We start from the raw sequence: 17954 nt of genomic DNA on the forward strand, positions 1-17954 counted from the left end.
TATAGAGGATATAAGTTGCTTCGTATTTCCTGAAATGAGCTGAATGTCAGACTATAGCAGATGTATAATGAATGTTTGGTGACAAATTGATAAAAGTTGTCATCAAAGGCAGGTTTGACTGAGAAAGAATGCTGACTGGTGTTGTAGGAAGAACGTAAAACACAAGATGGACTGCCTGAGTGCTATATCAGCATGTACCCGTGAAAAAAATAAAAGAATCAGTGTAATGTCTTGTGAACAGTGGCTAGAGCCTCTTTGAAAATTTTATAGACATTAAAAGACAAGAATTATGTAGGATAAGAAGGCATAGAGGGGTTTCATAGTATGCCATTGGAGGAAGTACTCATATAAATAAGATTAATCGTAAAATTATCAAAGGAACTATTTTGTCTCATATTCCCACAAAACATTGTGACTTCAATAGTTCTTGAGGAATGAAAATATTAGACATCCATCTTATGACTGTTTCTACTCAATTCTAGTTTATAGATGAGGAGACAGATATTATGGCTTATCTACAAAAGAAGAAACAGTAGAGAACTTTTGTCTCTGCCAAGTCTACTATAGAAGAAATTCAAGTTTCATTTTTACTCTTCAGAGATCAGCAAATATGTTCAATTTATTTAGGTTTTTCAATATGATTCTTCTAAAGATTAGTGGTTCTCTACATATCTTACTGACTGATAGCATTAGGAGATGGGAGCTCTGAAAATTTAAAGTGATTTATATAGATCCCAATATCATGGAAAAAAATCCCTGAAAACACTGAAGAGGTTTTAATGTGTGCATGCATATAAAATGTTTGTATATGAGTATCATATAAATGCATATCACATTACATACATACACACACAAATACATACACACACATATATGTGTATATGTATGCTGTACATATAGGAGTATATAGATATAAATATGTAGAGGGAGTTCCAGAAGTCTTAGATCAGTTTTAAGGTATGAAAATTTCAGGACACTATCTACATACAAACAGAGAGACAGAAAAAGGGAAAGAGAAAAAGGGGAAAAGAGACAAAAAGACAGATTGACAAATGAAATACAATCATATTCCAGAGCTGTAGTACCTGTCTCACAAGGTTATATGGAAGATTAAATGTGGTAATGCATGTAAAATACTTTATAAATTTTGCTAATCTGCCTCTAAAGAAAATCCAATTTCATTTGGATTCTTCAGAGATCAGTAACTGGACTCATTTTGAGTTACTATATAAATATATACTTAATTACATATTTGAATACAGATAGATAGATAGATAGATAGAAATGTGTACATGTATTCCACTAGTCACTAGAATGGATATGGTTACCCATGGTCTATATATCACAAATCTATCCAGTAAATATGAATAGTATAGACAAAAGGATAATTTGTATGAATTGTGCTTTTTTACTTTTACTACCATCCCTATTCACTAGGTAATTGCAGTCACTTCAACTTTGTTCTGTAGATTTTCTTCACCTTTTTTATATTATATGCCCACTTAAGTGCAGGGAAAAAATGCATAAGATTAAAAAGTAAACCAATTATATTCAGTTTTACATATATATACATATATATAAACAAAAGTTCATAGGACCCTTCTTCAGAATTTCTGATCTATAGAATCTATAGTATACAGCCTTGGTCTGGGAATGAAGTATGATATTTGTCCCTCCACCTCCACCCAGTGGGCAGTTTCAGTAAGATCACATCAGTAACAAATAGATCATTTGTACAAGAGATGCTCCATTGGATTATCTTTTAGTCAGGCTATTCTGAAGTAATAACTAGGGATAGAATCTTTTATTTTTGAAAGGCCTGGTTCTCCTTATAATTCTTGAGTTTTACTTTCTCATTTGTATTAGTTTAATCTCATGGAGGCAGAACTTTTATAGGGAAAAGTTGAATTCTAATACTCTGTAAGAGATGGTAAGCTTTGATATAAAAATATGCTTAAATTATTTTTAAAGCCCTCAATTTTAATAAAAAAATTTCTAAATGAATAACAGTATATGTTCAGATAAACTAAAAAATTACAATGTCTCAGTTTCAGAGTTTGGAGGAATTTTAGAAGTTTTTAGTTCAACCCATTCCTGATCAAGAATCTTCTCCACAACCTGCTGCTGACTTCTGGATGAGTCATCATCCAGAATTTATTTGAAACATTGAGATAAACATTCATACGGAGAAAGAACTGAGGAAGTCTGGATTCAGATCAAAGCATATTATTTTCTCTTTATTTTTTCAGTTTTCCCCCCTTTTGTTCTGCTTCTTCTTATACAACCCGACTAATATGGAAATATGTTCTACATGATTACACACATATAAACTACATCAAATTGGTTACCATCCTAGAGAGGATAAGAGAGAAAAAATTTGAAACTCGAAATTTTATTTAAAAAAAAGCAATAAGTGTTAAAAAAATTGTCTTTACATGTAATTGAGGCAGAAGGAGCAATATAAATGCAGAGAAGCAAAGCAAAGAAAAAAGAAATAGGTGTTTAAGTCTTGACTCCAATACTTGTTATCTTTGGGAACATGAGCAATCACTTAACTTCTACTAATCCTAGACTCTACAACCAGAAAATTTGGTTTTATACATAAAATTGTACACATAATATACATATGTGTATGTATACATTTGTATGTATGTATACATAATATACATACATAAAATATACATAAAATTTGTAGGATGTACTATATAATAATTGTTATAAAGAAAACTCTGTGTGTGTGTGTGTGTGTGTGTGTGTGTGTGTGTGTTTATGGCAGTTATATAGCATAGTAGATAGAGTGCTAAAGACTCAGGTTTAAATCTGGTTTCAAATACTTACAAACTGTGTGACTCTGAGGTGAAGATGCACTTTGTAGAAGATGTATAAATGACTTTGTGGTCCTACTATATGGTGAAAATCAAGATGGATAGATTTCTGGGATCTAGCTGAGTTATGTTTGGTGTATTCATCATGAAACCGTCAGCCCCTGAATTCAGCCAAATTCTACCAAAGTGGCACAATGGATAAAGTACTGGGTCTGAAGTAAGGAAGACTCATCTTCCTGAGTTCAATTTTGACAGTGACTTAGTTCTATGATCCTGGGCAAGTCACCTAACCCTGTTTGCCTCAGTTTCCCCATCTGTAAAATGAGCTAGAAAAGGAAATAACAAATTGCTCCAGTATCTTTGCCAAGAAAACCCCAAATGGGGTCATGATGGGTCAAACACAATTGAAAAGTGGTCAAACAAAATTAATCATAAATAAATTACATAATAATAATAATAATAGCTTTATATTATTGTAAAAGGATTTACAAATATATGCTATCAATAGTGCAACTAAACAAATTTTGCATAATTTTTAAGAGCTATGCTAGAAAATATTATAAAGACAAAGTAAAAAGAGTCCTTCCTTCAAAGTATTTTAAATTCTATAGTTGTATCCCCTTTTATCTTCATAGTGATTCTAAGAAATAAGTATTATTATCATCATTTTACAAAAATGGACCCTAGCAAGGTTGTGTCTTACCCATCGTTACAGAGCTAATAAGTGCCAAAAATAGTATTGGAACTTATACATTTCATGTTTTAACAGTTAAATATTGATCTTTGAATCTGCTATGGATTTATACACTGTAGTGTTATTGTTAATACTTGGGAGTTCTGACAATCAAAAATAATTAATATTACATGCTACATTTCTCTTTCTAAATGAAGCTTGTTATAAAAAATGGTTTATAATGAACTTCAGGCACAGTTTTTAAAAAGCAAAGTGAGTCATAAAAGCCTAATATGAAAGCAAATTGGTGTTTTTTGCACATGTTGGTAGGGAGAGTCTTCCCTTTATCTTGTCTATTGGTTAAGGCCTCGGTAATAATGGCTAGACATATGTTAGCTTCAGATTTTGACTCATATCTCCTACAAGAGAAATACAATGAATCAACTCACTTTGATATACACCAATCAATATATTCACATTATGAAAAATTAAGAATGATTTAAATAAGTCCCCTGATTTGGGAGTAGGTTATAGCAAGGTATGATTTCAAAGGATAAGAGAAAAGAAAAGCAGTCAATTATTAATAAAGTAGCATGTATGACATGTATTATTAAAGGACTGATATATTGAGAAACTCAGAAAAATACAATAAAGAACTCAAGGTTTTCACATAGATCAGTAACTCTAGCAGGCTAACACAATGGATACAACATTGAATAGCCATGGAGTGAGGATGACCTGAGTTCAAATCCAATCTCAGACAGTTACCGGCTATGTGACACTAGGTAAATCACCATCTGTCTGCCCTATTACATCTCCTAGAAAATGGGAATAATAACAATAGCATCTACCTAGCAGGATTGTGAGGCTCAAAGTAATATTTTTATAAAGCTTAGCACATTGTCTGGCACATAGTAGGTTCCTAATAAAAACTTGTTCCTTTCCCCTCCTAAAGTGTAAGGCAAATTTAGTAGGAAGAACTACAACATGGCTTCTACTACCACCACACTTTCTCTATCATGCACACACTGCACTTGGCTCCTTCACAAACCAGCAGGAGGTGGATAGCATTATTTTTCTTCTACATCACTCCAAAACTTTAGTATCAGAAAACATACTTCAGTTAGCTTCATTTTTCTCTATAATTATAGCACCTGTCTCACAAAGTTATTGTGAGGCTCCCACAAGGTAATATAAAATACTTTGCAAATGTTAGTGTTATATTAATATGAGTCATTATTATGAGTGTAATCTCATTTGTATAGTACAAACCCCCTTTGAAACACCCAGCTTCATTCTTAAAGACTTTATTGTCAGCATACACATCATCTTCTTCCCCCCATTGTGATATTAAGGGTACAAAGAAATGAGAAGCAGATATTTATTTTCTCTCTGGAATATTACTTTATTGTACAAAATATAAGCCCAAACTTAAATCAGAGCTAGAAATGAGTCAGATTTACAAGTTCCCAAAATCTCAGACGTGAGTGAGAGGAAAACAAGCTAGTAAAATTCAACAAACATTTATTCACCAGATAGATCATTTTCAGGGAAGGTTCTTCAGTTTGAATCTAATGCATTAGTGGAGTTGGCCCTGCTGCGGCCATAATCTTTACTATCACTGTTGCTAATTGCTTTTACTCTCCTTATTCAGCACTATTACAATTTTTATAATGAGTCAATGAGATCTAAAAGGTCAAGGACTAGTAAACATAGTTATAGCTATTTTGTTTTCATTAGGCCTATAGTTAAGAACAGAAAGGGGAAAGAGAAAGAAGAGAGTTCCTTAGCACCCTATGCTCAGAAGTGATGTTTAATAATTAAATATCCCTTGGATCAGGTGACTACATGAAGCAAATACTTCTTAAGAAAAAATTAGGGTTCTCTTACATACACAAATACTTCTTATGAAAAATACTGGGGATCTCTGACATACACAGTGGATTAATGACTGACTCTTTTATCTTTTTGTTGATATAATGGTGGTGGACTATGAACTACTGCTAAAAATATACTATAGTCTTATATTGTGAAGTACCTTAAAAGATAGTCAAAGGGGAATGAATTGTATTTGAGGAATTGGGGAAATCGCTGAGTATAAACATAACATGACCATATACCTGAATATCCAGATTGTGAAGCTATCTGAAATGTTGGCAATATTGTATATGGCTTGGTGTCTGATTCCTTAGATTCATTTTTATTTCTTCATTGGACTTAAAACATCAGAATACAAATGTATTCTTATTATATACATATATGCATATGTATATACATATAATATATTACATATAATAATATATTATATATTCAATAAATGTAGCAAGGGTCAGAAAGAAATGAAGATGGAGAAAAGCATATGATATAATGAAGACCCTGAATTCCAGACCCTACCCATTGTGAAACATGCTTTGTTTCTCACAGTAGTAAGCTGGTGAACTATAAGTTCACAAATCAGATATATACTATGACATGACTGATACCATCAAGTTCTTTGATATATGGTGTGTTTTTTTGTGAAAAAGAGATGATTCAATTGAATATGTATTGGTAATAGAAGGACTGGGAAATAACAGGATCTTAAGTATCAATAAAACATTCAGTGACTTGGAGACAAAAAATTTTCAGCCTTAAATATATATGTAATATATAAAATCAGAAAATTTAGTTATGGCATATTGAAACAATATCTCTTCCTCCTGTGCATAAAACTTTCTATACAGTAAGAAACTAATAAATATTTATTGAATTGTGTAGATCTAAATTGTAAAAGTATAATGCACAGTGTATTATCATATCACTGAGTTTGAACTACCAATTTGCATATGTTCTCTACTAAAAGGAAATATTAAGTTTCAATAGGCCATGGTCTTTACCTTCAGAAAATATACAATTTGATACTTGTATGGCAGAAAAATTCATATAAGCAAAATATATTTCATTTTGCTCCATGGTGAGTATAAAAATGTCTGAGTAAAAAGGCCACAATAGGTAGGGGTATCTGCTTTAAAGAATAGGTAAGAGTAAATGAAAAAAAAATAATCATTTAAGGCATGGAGATTAAAAAGCAAAGGCATAGAGACAAAAATATACGTATGCATTTTGGAGATCAAGATTAATTTACTTCATATGATGCAAGTAGGGATGGATGGACTATGAGCTTCTGCTGAAAATATGCCATGGTTTTAGATTATGAAGAACCCTGAAAAACAGTCAAAGGAAACTGAATTCTATTCAAGAGGTATTGGGGGAATTGGGGAAAATCGCTGAGCATAACATGACCACATACTTAAATATCCAGATTGTGAAGTTATCTGAAGTGTTGACAATATAGTATGTGGCTTGGTGTCTGATTCTTTACGTTCATTTTTGTTTTCTTCATTGTTGCTTAAAATATAAATATATAGATGTATTCCTTATACTATCTGTATATGTATATATGTATAACTGTAATAAGGGTCAGAAAGAAATAAAGATGGAGAAAATAAAATATATCCGCTAAGATACAATTGAGAGTAGCTATAATGTAAGAAGAATCACAATTAGAATTAACCCCAAATCCACAGAAAATAAAATCCAAAAAAGAAGACAAGTAATAAGATTCATGGGCCCAAATGTCCATATGTAAACGCACCAAGTATGAGTAACCAGCAAAATGTACTAGAAATCCTCATGTAATAAAGCAAATTTGAATGCATAACTATCCCTGGGACTTCTTTACATTAAACCTATTATAAAAATATGAATCTGGAAGGGCATACATTGTAGAAAAGGAGCAGAAAATGTAAAAGAAAGATGATACAAAGAAATATTGCTTATTAAGAAGATACATTCATGAGGAAATTCAGTCACAATATATGGAAAATGTAGGAGTTTAATTATATTTATTTCCTTTTCAATTGTATATATTTTTTTTAAAAGTCCAAGTTTAGTAGTTTCCAAATAAACAATGAAAAAAGTTTTTTAAAATTTGCTCAAATTATTAGATTTAATTTTTCTTATGAGTTTAATAAAAGCATAGATGATATGATTATGAAATTAACAGTTGACCCAAGGTGGAGAGAGTCAACTAACACTGAATGATAAGAGTCAAGAGCCAAAAGATTCTTAAGGGACTAAAAAAAATTAGACTAAGTCTATTAAGATGAAATTACAAAACTATCAATTAATTTTTAAAATGTCAACTCCTACACTGGGACAGATATTGTGCTATGTGCTGTGAATTTAAAAAAAAAAAAAAAAAAAAAAAAAAAGATGCATAGGAGCAGCTAGGACCAGTGAATTGAGCATCGGCATCTGAAGCACCTGAGTTCAAATTTGATTTCAGGAACTTACTAGCTGTGTGATCCTAGGCAAGTCATTTAACCCCAATTGCCCTCCAAAATTAATTAATTACATTTTTAAAAGACAGTCTCTAACATCAAGGAGCTTACATTCTCTAAAAGTAATATAACATTTAATGCATATCAAACATAGAACATATTTGAAATAAAAACAATGATTTGGATCAGAAAAAAGTCTCTTGAAGGAAAAAGGTGGCATTTGAATTGATCCTTGAAAGGAACTGGTTTCCAAGAAGAATTGTCATCTCTTTCCTATAAAAGTATATATGTATGTGCATACATACTGACATATATACATATGTATGTATATTACATATATATACATATATATATATGTGCCTATATATGTCTGTGTACGAATATACACACCCACACAACATTTATATACATATGCATGTCTATGGACATGACAGCCAAAAAATTTAACACAATTTTATGCAGCTTTAAGAAACATAATTTTCAGAATTAAGGTCTCATGATATTCTGCTCTGTTCATATCACTTCTAGAGTATTGCCTTCACTTCTGGGCACAACATTTTAGAAAGGACACTGATAAACTGGTGAGCATGCAAAGCATGGTAAACCAGATAGTGAAGACCTTGGAGACAGTGCATAAGAATTAAATAAATTGAAGCCAATTTTCCAGAGGGAAGAAGACCTATAGGGACATGATAGCTATCATGACATATCCTGATATATAGAACTAGATATAATGGGTAGAAATTGAAATGAGGCAAATTTAAGACTGAGAAAACAAAATTTCCTATAAATTTCAAGTAGAATGGGCTATCCAGGGAGGAAGCAGATTCTTATTCCCTAGAGATTTTTAAGCAAAACTTAATTGAATATTTCTAGATATATTGTACCAGAAATCCTGTTTTAGATACAAGTTGGATGAAACGATTTTAAAAGGTCATTCCAATCCAAGATACTGTGATTTTGTGAAATAGAGTTTAAGCCAAAAGAAACCTGTTATCAAAAAGAGAAAAGGCAAATTTGTGGGGAAAATAATAACCTTCTTTTGGGTCATGCTGAACTTAGGATGACAGTGGAAAATGTCCTGTGCACAGTGAGATTTGGCAATCATCTGCATAGAAGGCATAGGTGAAAAGAGTGAATAAGGCCTCTTCAGAAAGAAGTATTTTTTTTTAAAAGCAGATGAAAGATGAATCCTTTGATTCAGATTATTCTGATAATTATTTTTTGGAACACTCATTGTACTCAGCATTGAACCATTATTAGATAAATAAAAATGAAACAAACCTTATCTTCTCTTCATGGAATTTAGGTTTTATTGATCAGAAACATCTACAAAGTGAAGAAAATACAAAAACATATAAAGAAAATTGAGGAGAGGGGAGGGAACATTAATAACTTAAGAAGTCTCCAAAAAGCCCTCTGTAGAAGGAGACAAAGTAAATCCCAAATGGATTCTAAGAAAGGACATACAAGAGAGAATTACTGGCTCTAAAGATATCAAGACAGGAGATGGAATGTTGTATATGGGAAACCACAGGTGAACCAGCTTTTCTGATCCTTATTGAAAACCTATGTTTGTAAGTGAGTAAAAGATCAGTACGGATAAAAGAGAAATATGTAGAAAGATAGTAAAACCAAGAAAATGTGATGTTTCTAATTCTCTAGGGAGAAAATATCTAGAAAAAAGGTTCAGATGTTAAAAGTCCCAGGCAACTCAAGGAGTTTGTAAAATGAAGGGGCTGGAGATAAAACATGAGATTTGGTGAAGAAGCCATTGGAGAGAAGTTTTTTCTGAGTATATGGAATAGAGGCAAGAGCCAGGAATCACAACATTTAAAAGGGTTTAGATAGTGAAGGAATTCATTTCTGTCCTCTCTGAGTACTGCACAGTAAACCATTATGAGAAATAAAACATTTTATTTTTCCTGGTTTTCACTAGTTCCTAAAGTAATTTAAGATGAAATATTCCAAAATGTTCAAACTTCTGATTTTGTTTCTCTTCCTTAATTTTTTTCTTCCTCAGTTTCAGCAAACATTAGCTTGAGTTATTTATTTGATTTTTTAGTGAAAACCCTCATACTCTGGATCATGCATTCTGCTTCAGAAAAGATTACCTCACCTTTTACATTTTTCAGAACACTACATTTATTTTACTGTCTTTAAATTACTTTTTTATGAAGCAACTCATTAGATTACTAAATCAATAGCTGTCTGATTTTAAAGGTTTGTAGCTGAGTATAGAATTTCCTAAGACATAATTGATGCTAAAAATAATTTTAACGAGTATATCTGAGGTCAAAACTCTAAACAATGTGAAAAGTACATATGAGAAGACTAAGCAAAATGTTATGAAAATTTTAGGGAATGAAATATATATTCCTACTTAATAGTATAGATAAACCTGAGGTCATATGACAAAATGGATAGAACAATGCATTTGGAATGACTGCACCCTGGGTTGAATCCCAGTTCTGCTGCTTATTACTGATTGACTGAGAAAATCATTTCAAATGTCAGAGCCAGAGTTTCCTTATCGTAAAAGGCTAAATATGGACTAACGGACCACTAAGGCCTCATTCAGTTCTAAATTCTGGGTTCAAAAGTTTTGTTTTTTTCCTAAATTCTCTTCATTTTAAGTTTAAATATTTTTGTTTTATTAATTGATATAAGCTCTTTGAGACCTTTTTATTTCTATCTTTGCATCCCTAACACCTACCATAGTGTCTGGCACATAGTAGGCATCTGACAACTGTTTGCCAAAGTGAATGGAATGGAATCAAATTGAGTGTGGAAGGAATGTAAAAAAGGAAAGGAAAGGAAAGGAAAGGAAAGTTAAGCAAAGGTTTCCTGTAGCTAATATCATTTGAGTTGGAGATTGAATGAAAAGAGATATTTAAACTGAAAGATAAAGGTGTTTCATTATTTAAATAGTGATATGTGGCAAAACAAAGTTATGGAGATAAGAGGAAAAGAAATTAAGATGGGATAAAGAGTTGTACATGTAGGCTGGAATACTAAGTTCATTACAAAGAAGTAATTAGTTGTGAAGGGCAGGATGGAGGAGAGGATTGTAGAAGAACTTGAATGCTAGGATTTTTTTTTAATATAAGAGTAATAAATCTGGAGTAGTACTTCAAAGATTTTTGAGTACAGAAATAATATGAATGAAGTAGTACATTCATAAAAGAATGAATCAATTAGTGTGAATTTTTAAGCACCTTTCTAAAAGGCAATAGGGATAGGTAATGAAGTTTAAAAAAGAAAAAAGGAAAAATAAAATCTGTCTATAAGGACATTATAGTCTAATGGTGCATTTGGGATTACATTTACACATATAAGAATATATAAATAGAAGCTAAATCATAGCTTTTAGAGCTGGAAGCAATTGTAGAGGCCACCTAACCCAACAACCTCATTTTATAGAGAAGAGAAGTAATTTATTTGTATTATCCTTTTTCTTTTAAACTTTAATTTTTTAATTATGTAGTTTTCCTTCTATAAGTAGATCATAAGTCCCTTGAGGGGGAGTAATATTTCATTTTTCTCTATGTCCTAGACACCTAGCACAGAGTAGATACTTAGCTTGTCAACTTGAAATGAGCTGAAGAGAAGAGAGTGTGTATGCATGTATATCTATAACTTTGTGTTTATGTGTTGAGGGAAGTAGTACAAGAGCAGTATGTGATAGGATGCTGAAGGTTATGCGACTTGGAAATGAGAAAGCCAGAAGCTGAATCCAGGTCTTCTTTCTACAAATGCAATGCTTTGTTTACTTATACTATGCTGTGTTCCAGATTTCTTTGCAAACAGTGTGAAGGATGATAAATAAATAGACAAGAGAGTAGGAAAAAGAAAGAATTACTGAAATAAGAAGAGATGAAAGTTTGGATCAAGTAGGCACAGCAGCAAGAAGCAGATATAAAAAGTATCTTAAGTTTAGAAAAAAAAATTCCAGAATTGTGTAAGTAAAACAGATGTGTTTCAAAGAAAAATATAAATATTCTATATAAATTGATAAGCCCATAGAATTTTGAGAAAATTTCTTTAATCCAACTATTAAAAAATAAGAAGAAATTAAAGTTTAAACAGTATTCCTAGTTTCCTGTTGGGCATATTTGATATTTGATCATGGATTACCAACTCCAAAGTTCAATATGAGAACTGAAAAGAGTGGGGAAGAAAATAGAGAAATGGAGTAATAGATGACCCTGACCTGGCAGAGTAAAGAGATGTCAATTGATCTAGTCAATGACTTTATAGAAAGGGAGGGTGAAGGAGGAGAAGTAAAAGTAAATAAATAAATTAAATGTTCTCCAAGTCCTTTCCAGCTACAAATCGATTATCCTATTATAGCATATACTTAAAGACATGGTTATCACTCTTATTTTCTAGCTGGCTGACATATTTAATCTGTTTTCACACTGGGAATTCTGGCATTCTCAAGAGATATACCAGTATCATGTGTCTAGCTGCTCTCTGATTGACAATCAATAGGTCTCAGGCCATGTCCCATGTGGTCATTGTTTGGATCCTGATAGATTCAGATTAAGTGTAAAAAGCAATCATTTCTACTTTAGCCAGAAACCCCAAGGGTCTTCCCCTCCCAGACTTATTGATTTATTTGGATTTTTTTTTACTAAGTGAAAGAAGAGATTCTTTATCTCAATTGCTATTTAGCTTAACCACTGAATGGGTTGAAGCTTCAATCGTACTGAGACCTGTGGAAGACCTTAGTTTAAAAAGGCCAGGGTTTCCCATTGCATCCAGGTCCAAATCCTATATCTGACCTATATTTGGCTACTAGACCCTGATGACTTTGGAAAGGAAGGGTAAGGTAGGTAACCTTGCACAGATATCCCTCACTTAATTCACCTGCATATTATGGTATCACTTCCCTGATATCATGGTTCTCTTCCTGAACAAAAGACAAATAACAACCACCAGTACCATAAGTCCATGAATCAAACTATCTGCTCTGTGGTGAGGTGAGGGAAGGAGAGAGAAATACATTACTACTACTTACCATCATGAGCCCTCCACTACTATGATTTTCATTTTTATAAAATCAGTCCAAATATCAATACCATCAATACTTAAACATAAAATATTTGTTAATGACATGGTGAAAACAAATATAATAATTACATAACATATTTTAAATATAAATTATGAAAGAGCAATCAGCATATCACCATTCCATCTAAATCTGGGTCACAACCTTCAACAAATGCACTGTCTATTGCAGTAAGTAGATACAAACTTTCAAAGGCCTAAAAAGAAGTCAAATGATTGGAAAATTCCATGAACTTGAAACAACTCATCATCATGGATTGTAGGCTATGATGTTCTTGTTTCTTACAAGAACAACCTATAACACATAAACTTACTTTTTTTTTTACTTGTTCTAGTCCTCATCACTCTCCAGCTAGCAAATCTGTTCACTCTTTCACTCTTTGCATGATGAAGCAGTAATAAACTTTATTTAAATTTGTTTATATTTATAATTTTATATTAAATATTATTTAAAGCAATAATCACTCTTTAAAATATGCTGAAAATGTATTGTACTATTATTTTAGCAAGGAGTTTTAATTAACCAAACAATTATAGAGCTCATCATATTGCCATTCTGGACAATGCAGACAAGCCCAAACATCTCTTCACTCAATAGAATTCTGACAGTTTATTAGTAATCAGTGTTATGTTACAGAAAAACAGAGTTCTCAGTAAAACTTGAATTAGCTGCTTGAGCAATAAAACAACTCACTTCACTCATTCAACAATATTATGCCAATTCAAAACAACTTCAAACCTATGCTTACAGCCAAGTAACTGCAAAGTCTGAATTACTCCTTTGTTTTGTCCTCAAAATACATGGAGTGGTAGAGAGTAACATCATAAAGTAAAGAAAATTTCAATTATCTTTTTATTCAGAAACACCAAATACAGCTGCAGAAATTTTCTTATCAAATTATAAGATTTACTGCTGGATTTACCACATTTCTCCACTTAATTTCACAACTTGGTTCCTTTACAGCTGGCTATTCTCTTCTAATGACTTCTTACATAACCCAAAAAGCCTTTTTTATTCCCTGCCCTCAAGGAACTCATAATCTAATCTAATTTTTACATCTAATTAATCCAAAAGGTTAAAACAATGAAATTCAACATTGTCTTAGTTATAAAATCAATAGCTTTTATTTAATTTTCTCATAATATCTGAATTGATTTTTCTCTTTGTGAATTTTAACCTCTCAAATTGAAAAAAAAAAGTTATTTGCAAATTAAGAAAGTGAATATAATGCTTTGTAATCTTCCTTATTTCCCTGCCCTCAACTAGGTTTTCTAAACCCATTCATCTCAGGAGCAGTTCTTTATCCAGTCCTCTAAACAATCTCTGTCTTCAGATTTTATCAGGAAAATTGTGTTTCCTTACACATCGATTTTATCAGCTTTTGGTGCACAAAAGTGCCTTTTCTGGGCTTGATCAGCAATAAAATTGTTCACAAACAAAAGGAACATTATTTTGGATTCTTTAGCAGTTGATCGAACCTTTTTCTTTACACAAAAGTCACTTTCTCACCTTTTGAGCAATAAAACTGCTTATCTGCAAAAAAATACTACTGATCCTTACATACTTATAGCATGATTGCATCTGAAAGTGAGCCAGCTGTATGTGGGGGAAAATGAATACAAACCAAAAGAATGAATACAAACCAAAAGACAGTTTAAAAAAGACCAGTGAATGCCCTCCCTATATCCTAAATATTTCTGATCTAGTCAAATAATGTATTATTATTTTCTTTTTTATTTTCCATTGCCTATGCTGTTACCTGTTACTCAATTTTTTTTCTCAGGATGTAGAGAAAAACTACATCCTCAACATTTTAAGTCTCATGCCAAAAAAATCACTTGCAAAACCATCCTAAAAGAGGTTAGTTTTGAAATAAAAAGGTCCAGTCTTATTATTACAAAAATCTATCTCCTCAGTTCCTTTATATGAAAAGTCCCTGCCTTGGTTTCCAAGATCTTTTCTTTTGTCTGAGTTTGATAGAAAGAAAAAATAGGTGTTCATTGCTGTATCCCACTTTCAAATCCTTAAAACATAATGAGGTATTAATCATCACTAAAATATTAGTTAATTCCTAACAACCATGATTCTAAAATAAAATAAAAAGCTCTTTTTATTCTGCTATCCTCTAGTAGTCTGTTCTTTTCTTCTCAACCAATGTTAGGACATAGTCTATAAAAAACTAGCTCCACATCCTTAATTCCATTCATTCCTTGACTAAAATCTAATTCTTCTCTTTTACAGCAATTGTTCTGTACAAAGTCATTGATGACTTCATTGTGACCATATTCATTGTTCTCCTTGATCCTCTTTACTTTGCCTTTCATGATTTTGAAACCTCAATTTTTCCACATTTTTTAAATTAGAATTTGTCATTTCATCTGCATAGGGAAATCCTAATGAAAAAACTTATGGCGCCTCTCTGAATCAAACAAGCCCAACCAGGTTTTCTCTTACTCAATAGTATTCTGTTTTGTCAAATCAGCTTCAAACCTATCTTAAAATAAACTAGCAAAAACATCTTCCTGATGTTGAGGTTGACTATTTGCTATATCATACTGCCTCTCAAATAACACAATGGCAACAGCAGCAATAACATTAAGAGTGTCTTATAAAATTGTAGAAAATAAATACTCAGGGAAAAAAATAGCATTATTTAACACATTAATTTGCAAAATTTTTGTTGCACATGCCTACTCACTCTTCAGAATGCTCCATTTACCTTCAGGTAATCTACTCTTGGGTTTTCTTTTGATTGGTAAGTCTCTGATGAGAATCATAAGTAATGAAAAGCCCTATCCATTCTCAATTCATTCTCAGTTCATCACTCTTTGGTCTCTTCTATATGAATGTAAGTCCTCCAAGTGTAGAAAGGAGCATCTTGTTTTCTTGAATTTGTATCCATAGCATTTAACACAATGCCTGGCATATGGTTAGTACTTAAGAAATTATTTTTCTATCTATCCATCATCTATCTGGCAGAAAGGGATATATGCATATACATATATGTATATGTCTTATATCATATAGTTTAGTGAATTTCAACTTAATGAAACTCAATTTTTAAAAAAAGAAGTACAAAAAAATGGAGAAAAGTAGTTGAAAATATTTATATCAATTGTGATTGAAAAATGATATTTCTTTTCTATTCAACAAATAGAATTATTAGGGATAGAAAAGTGTGTTTGATAACATGGGAAAGAATTATAAATGAAGTAGATACCCATAAATTAGGCAATTGCTAAGCAAATTGTATCATATGACTACTGGAATTCTAATGTGCTATAAAAACTTTGAATAGAAAGGATTTAGTAAAGTATGGAGAGATATAAAGTTATAAAATTGAAGCAAGCAGAAACATAACATTAACAGAAATAATGTAACTGGGAGGAGGAAGCAAAACAACTGTAACAACAAAAGGAACTTAATATTATGTGATTATGATGTCCAATAATCTTGACCCTAGAGATGAATTGATGTCTTTCCCTTCTTTGTAGATATGGAGAATTATGAGTATAGAAGATTATATATACTATCAGAAATGATCTAATTGGTTTTGCTGAACTTTTTTTTTCTGCTTTAATTTTTGTTTTCAAGAAAAGGTATGAGTCACTCTATAGCAAAGAGGGAAGGGATATATTCAAAAATGAAGATGTATATTAAGATATAATTTAAATATACATTATATGTAATATATCCTTCATTTCTGAATATATCCTTTCTTGCTCTGATATATATGTATATGTACATGTATACATTTGAAGAAAATCATGGGAGTAACTCTTGGTCCACAAAAGATAAATTGTCAAAACATAAGAACAAGAAGTTTTCAAAAGAAGAAATACCAATAGTTAATAATCACTTGAAAAAATATGCACTCATGAATAATCAAAAAGATAGAAATTAAATCTACTTGAGATGCCATTTTAAATTCATAAGACAGAAAAAAAACATTCAAAGCAATAAAATTCAGTGTTTATAATAGAAAAACATACTCGTTTGCTTCTGGTAAAATTAAAAAATACTAATGAAATTTTTTAAGAGCATTCTGGTAGTCCTTCCTAAAAGTTATAAAAATAAGCATACTCTGTAAATCAGGAGAGACTTCCATTCTGAAGTGCTTTCCTTCTGATTGGGGACTGCCTACATTCTCTGCTATTTCAGGATGGGCCCTGGTCATGCTCTACCTTACTCTGTGGACTTCTTTTTTACGCCCTCAGTAGATACCTTTACAGGGCCTATATTATAGATATTACAATGAGGAAACTGTGAAATACTTTCTATTTTCCCAAACTGTACATCCATTTTAAAGACCATTTCATTAATTACAATAATCCCCTTGCGGCTGAAAATTGTAGAACATAATCTTATAACAATTAAAATTACAAATGGTTCAAGGAATGTTTCAAAGATATGAAGTGGGTATTGAGAGTCTATAATGTTTTTCCAAGGAATCTGTTTGAGACATAGTGTAAAACAGAGGTGTAAAACATGCAGCCCCGCATAGAGCCCACAACACTCCTGAGTTCAGCTCAAATAAAATGAAAATATAACTGGGAAATACTTAATATATAAATAAAAATATAATAAAATATTGATAACATTTATATGATTTTCTAAGTCAATATGTAGCTTGTAAATATTATTATGTATAATTTATTGGTCCTGACCTCTCTCAGTTTGATACCACTGACATAATCACCATTATTAAGGATCTGCATAAGCACAAAAGAAGATGGGCCAGACATGAAACAAAAAGTATATATAACTTTATGATTTGCAGCTTATTCTTAAACCCATTATCTATTATCTAGCTCCATGATTTCTGTTTTCTGCCATCCAGTGGTAATTTACAATATATATATACATATATATATATTAACATTAATTTAGATCAAGTAATTATTGGGTGACTCTCCAATTTTTTGATATTATATGCTTGTGATTATAGCATCCCTTCAGAAAATGAATAGGAATTGTGGAAAGAATGACTCTTGGAAAGAAAATTGCTATATCTAAAGTTGATAGCACAGTACAATTAGAAAGACCATTGAACTAAGAAG

The 17954-nt window shown here is 31.6% G+C and overlaps 1 protein-coding gene across 3 annotated transcripts in view; it reads right to left on the reverse strand.

The window, feature by feature from the left end:
• EMB (embigin) overlaps window positions 1–17954 on the reverse strand; it is a 138978-nt gene that overhangs the window by 82172 nt on the left and 38852 nt on the right. The window contains exon 2 of one of the 3 annotated variants that reach the window (XM_051990601.1): window positions 9105–9149. The exons of the other annotated variants lie outside the window; for them this stretch is intronic. The gene's annotated coding sequence lies outside the window, so the exon portion shown is untranslated. The remainder of the gene's footprint in view (window positions 1–9104; window positions 9150–17954) is intronic. 3 annotated transcript variants of the gene reach the window in all.

This window comes from Antechinus flavipes, chromosome 1 (assembly GCF_016432865.1).
Source record: "Antechinus flavipes isolate AdamAnt ecotype Samford, QLD, Australia chromosome 1, AdamAnt_v2, whole genome shotgun sequence".
Taxonomy (NCBI): Eukaryota; Metazoa; Chordata; class Mammalia; order Dasyuromorphia; family Dasyuridae; genus Antechinus; species Antechinus flavipes.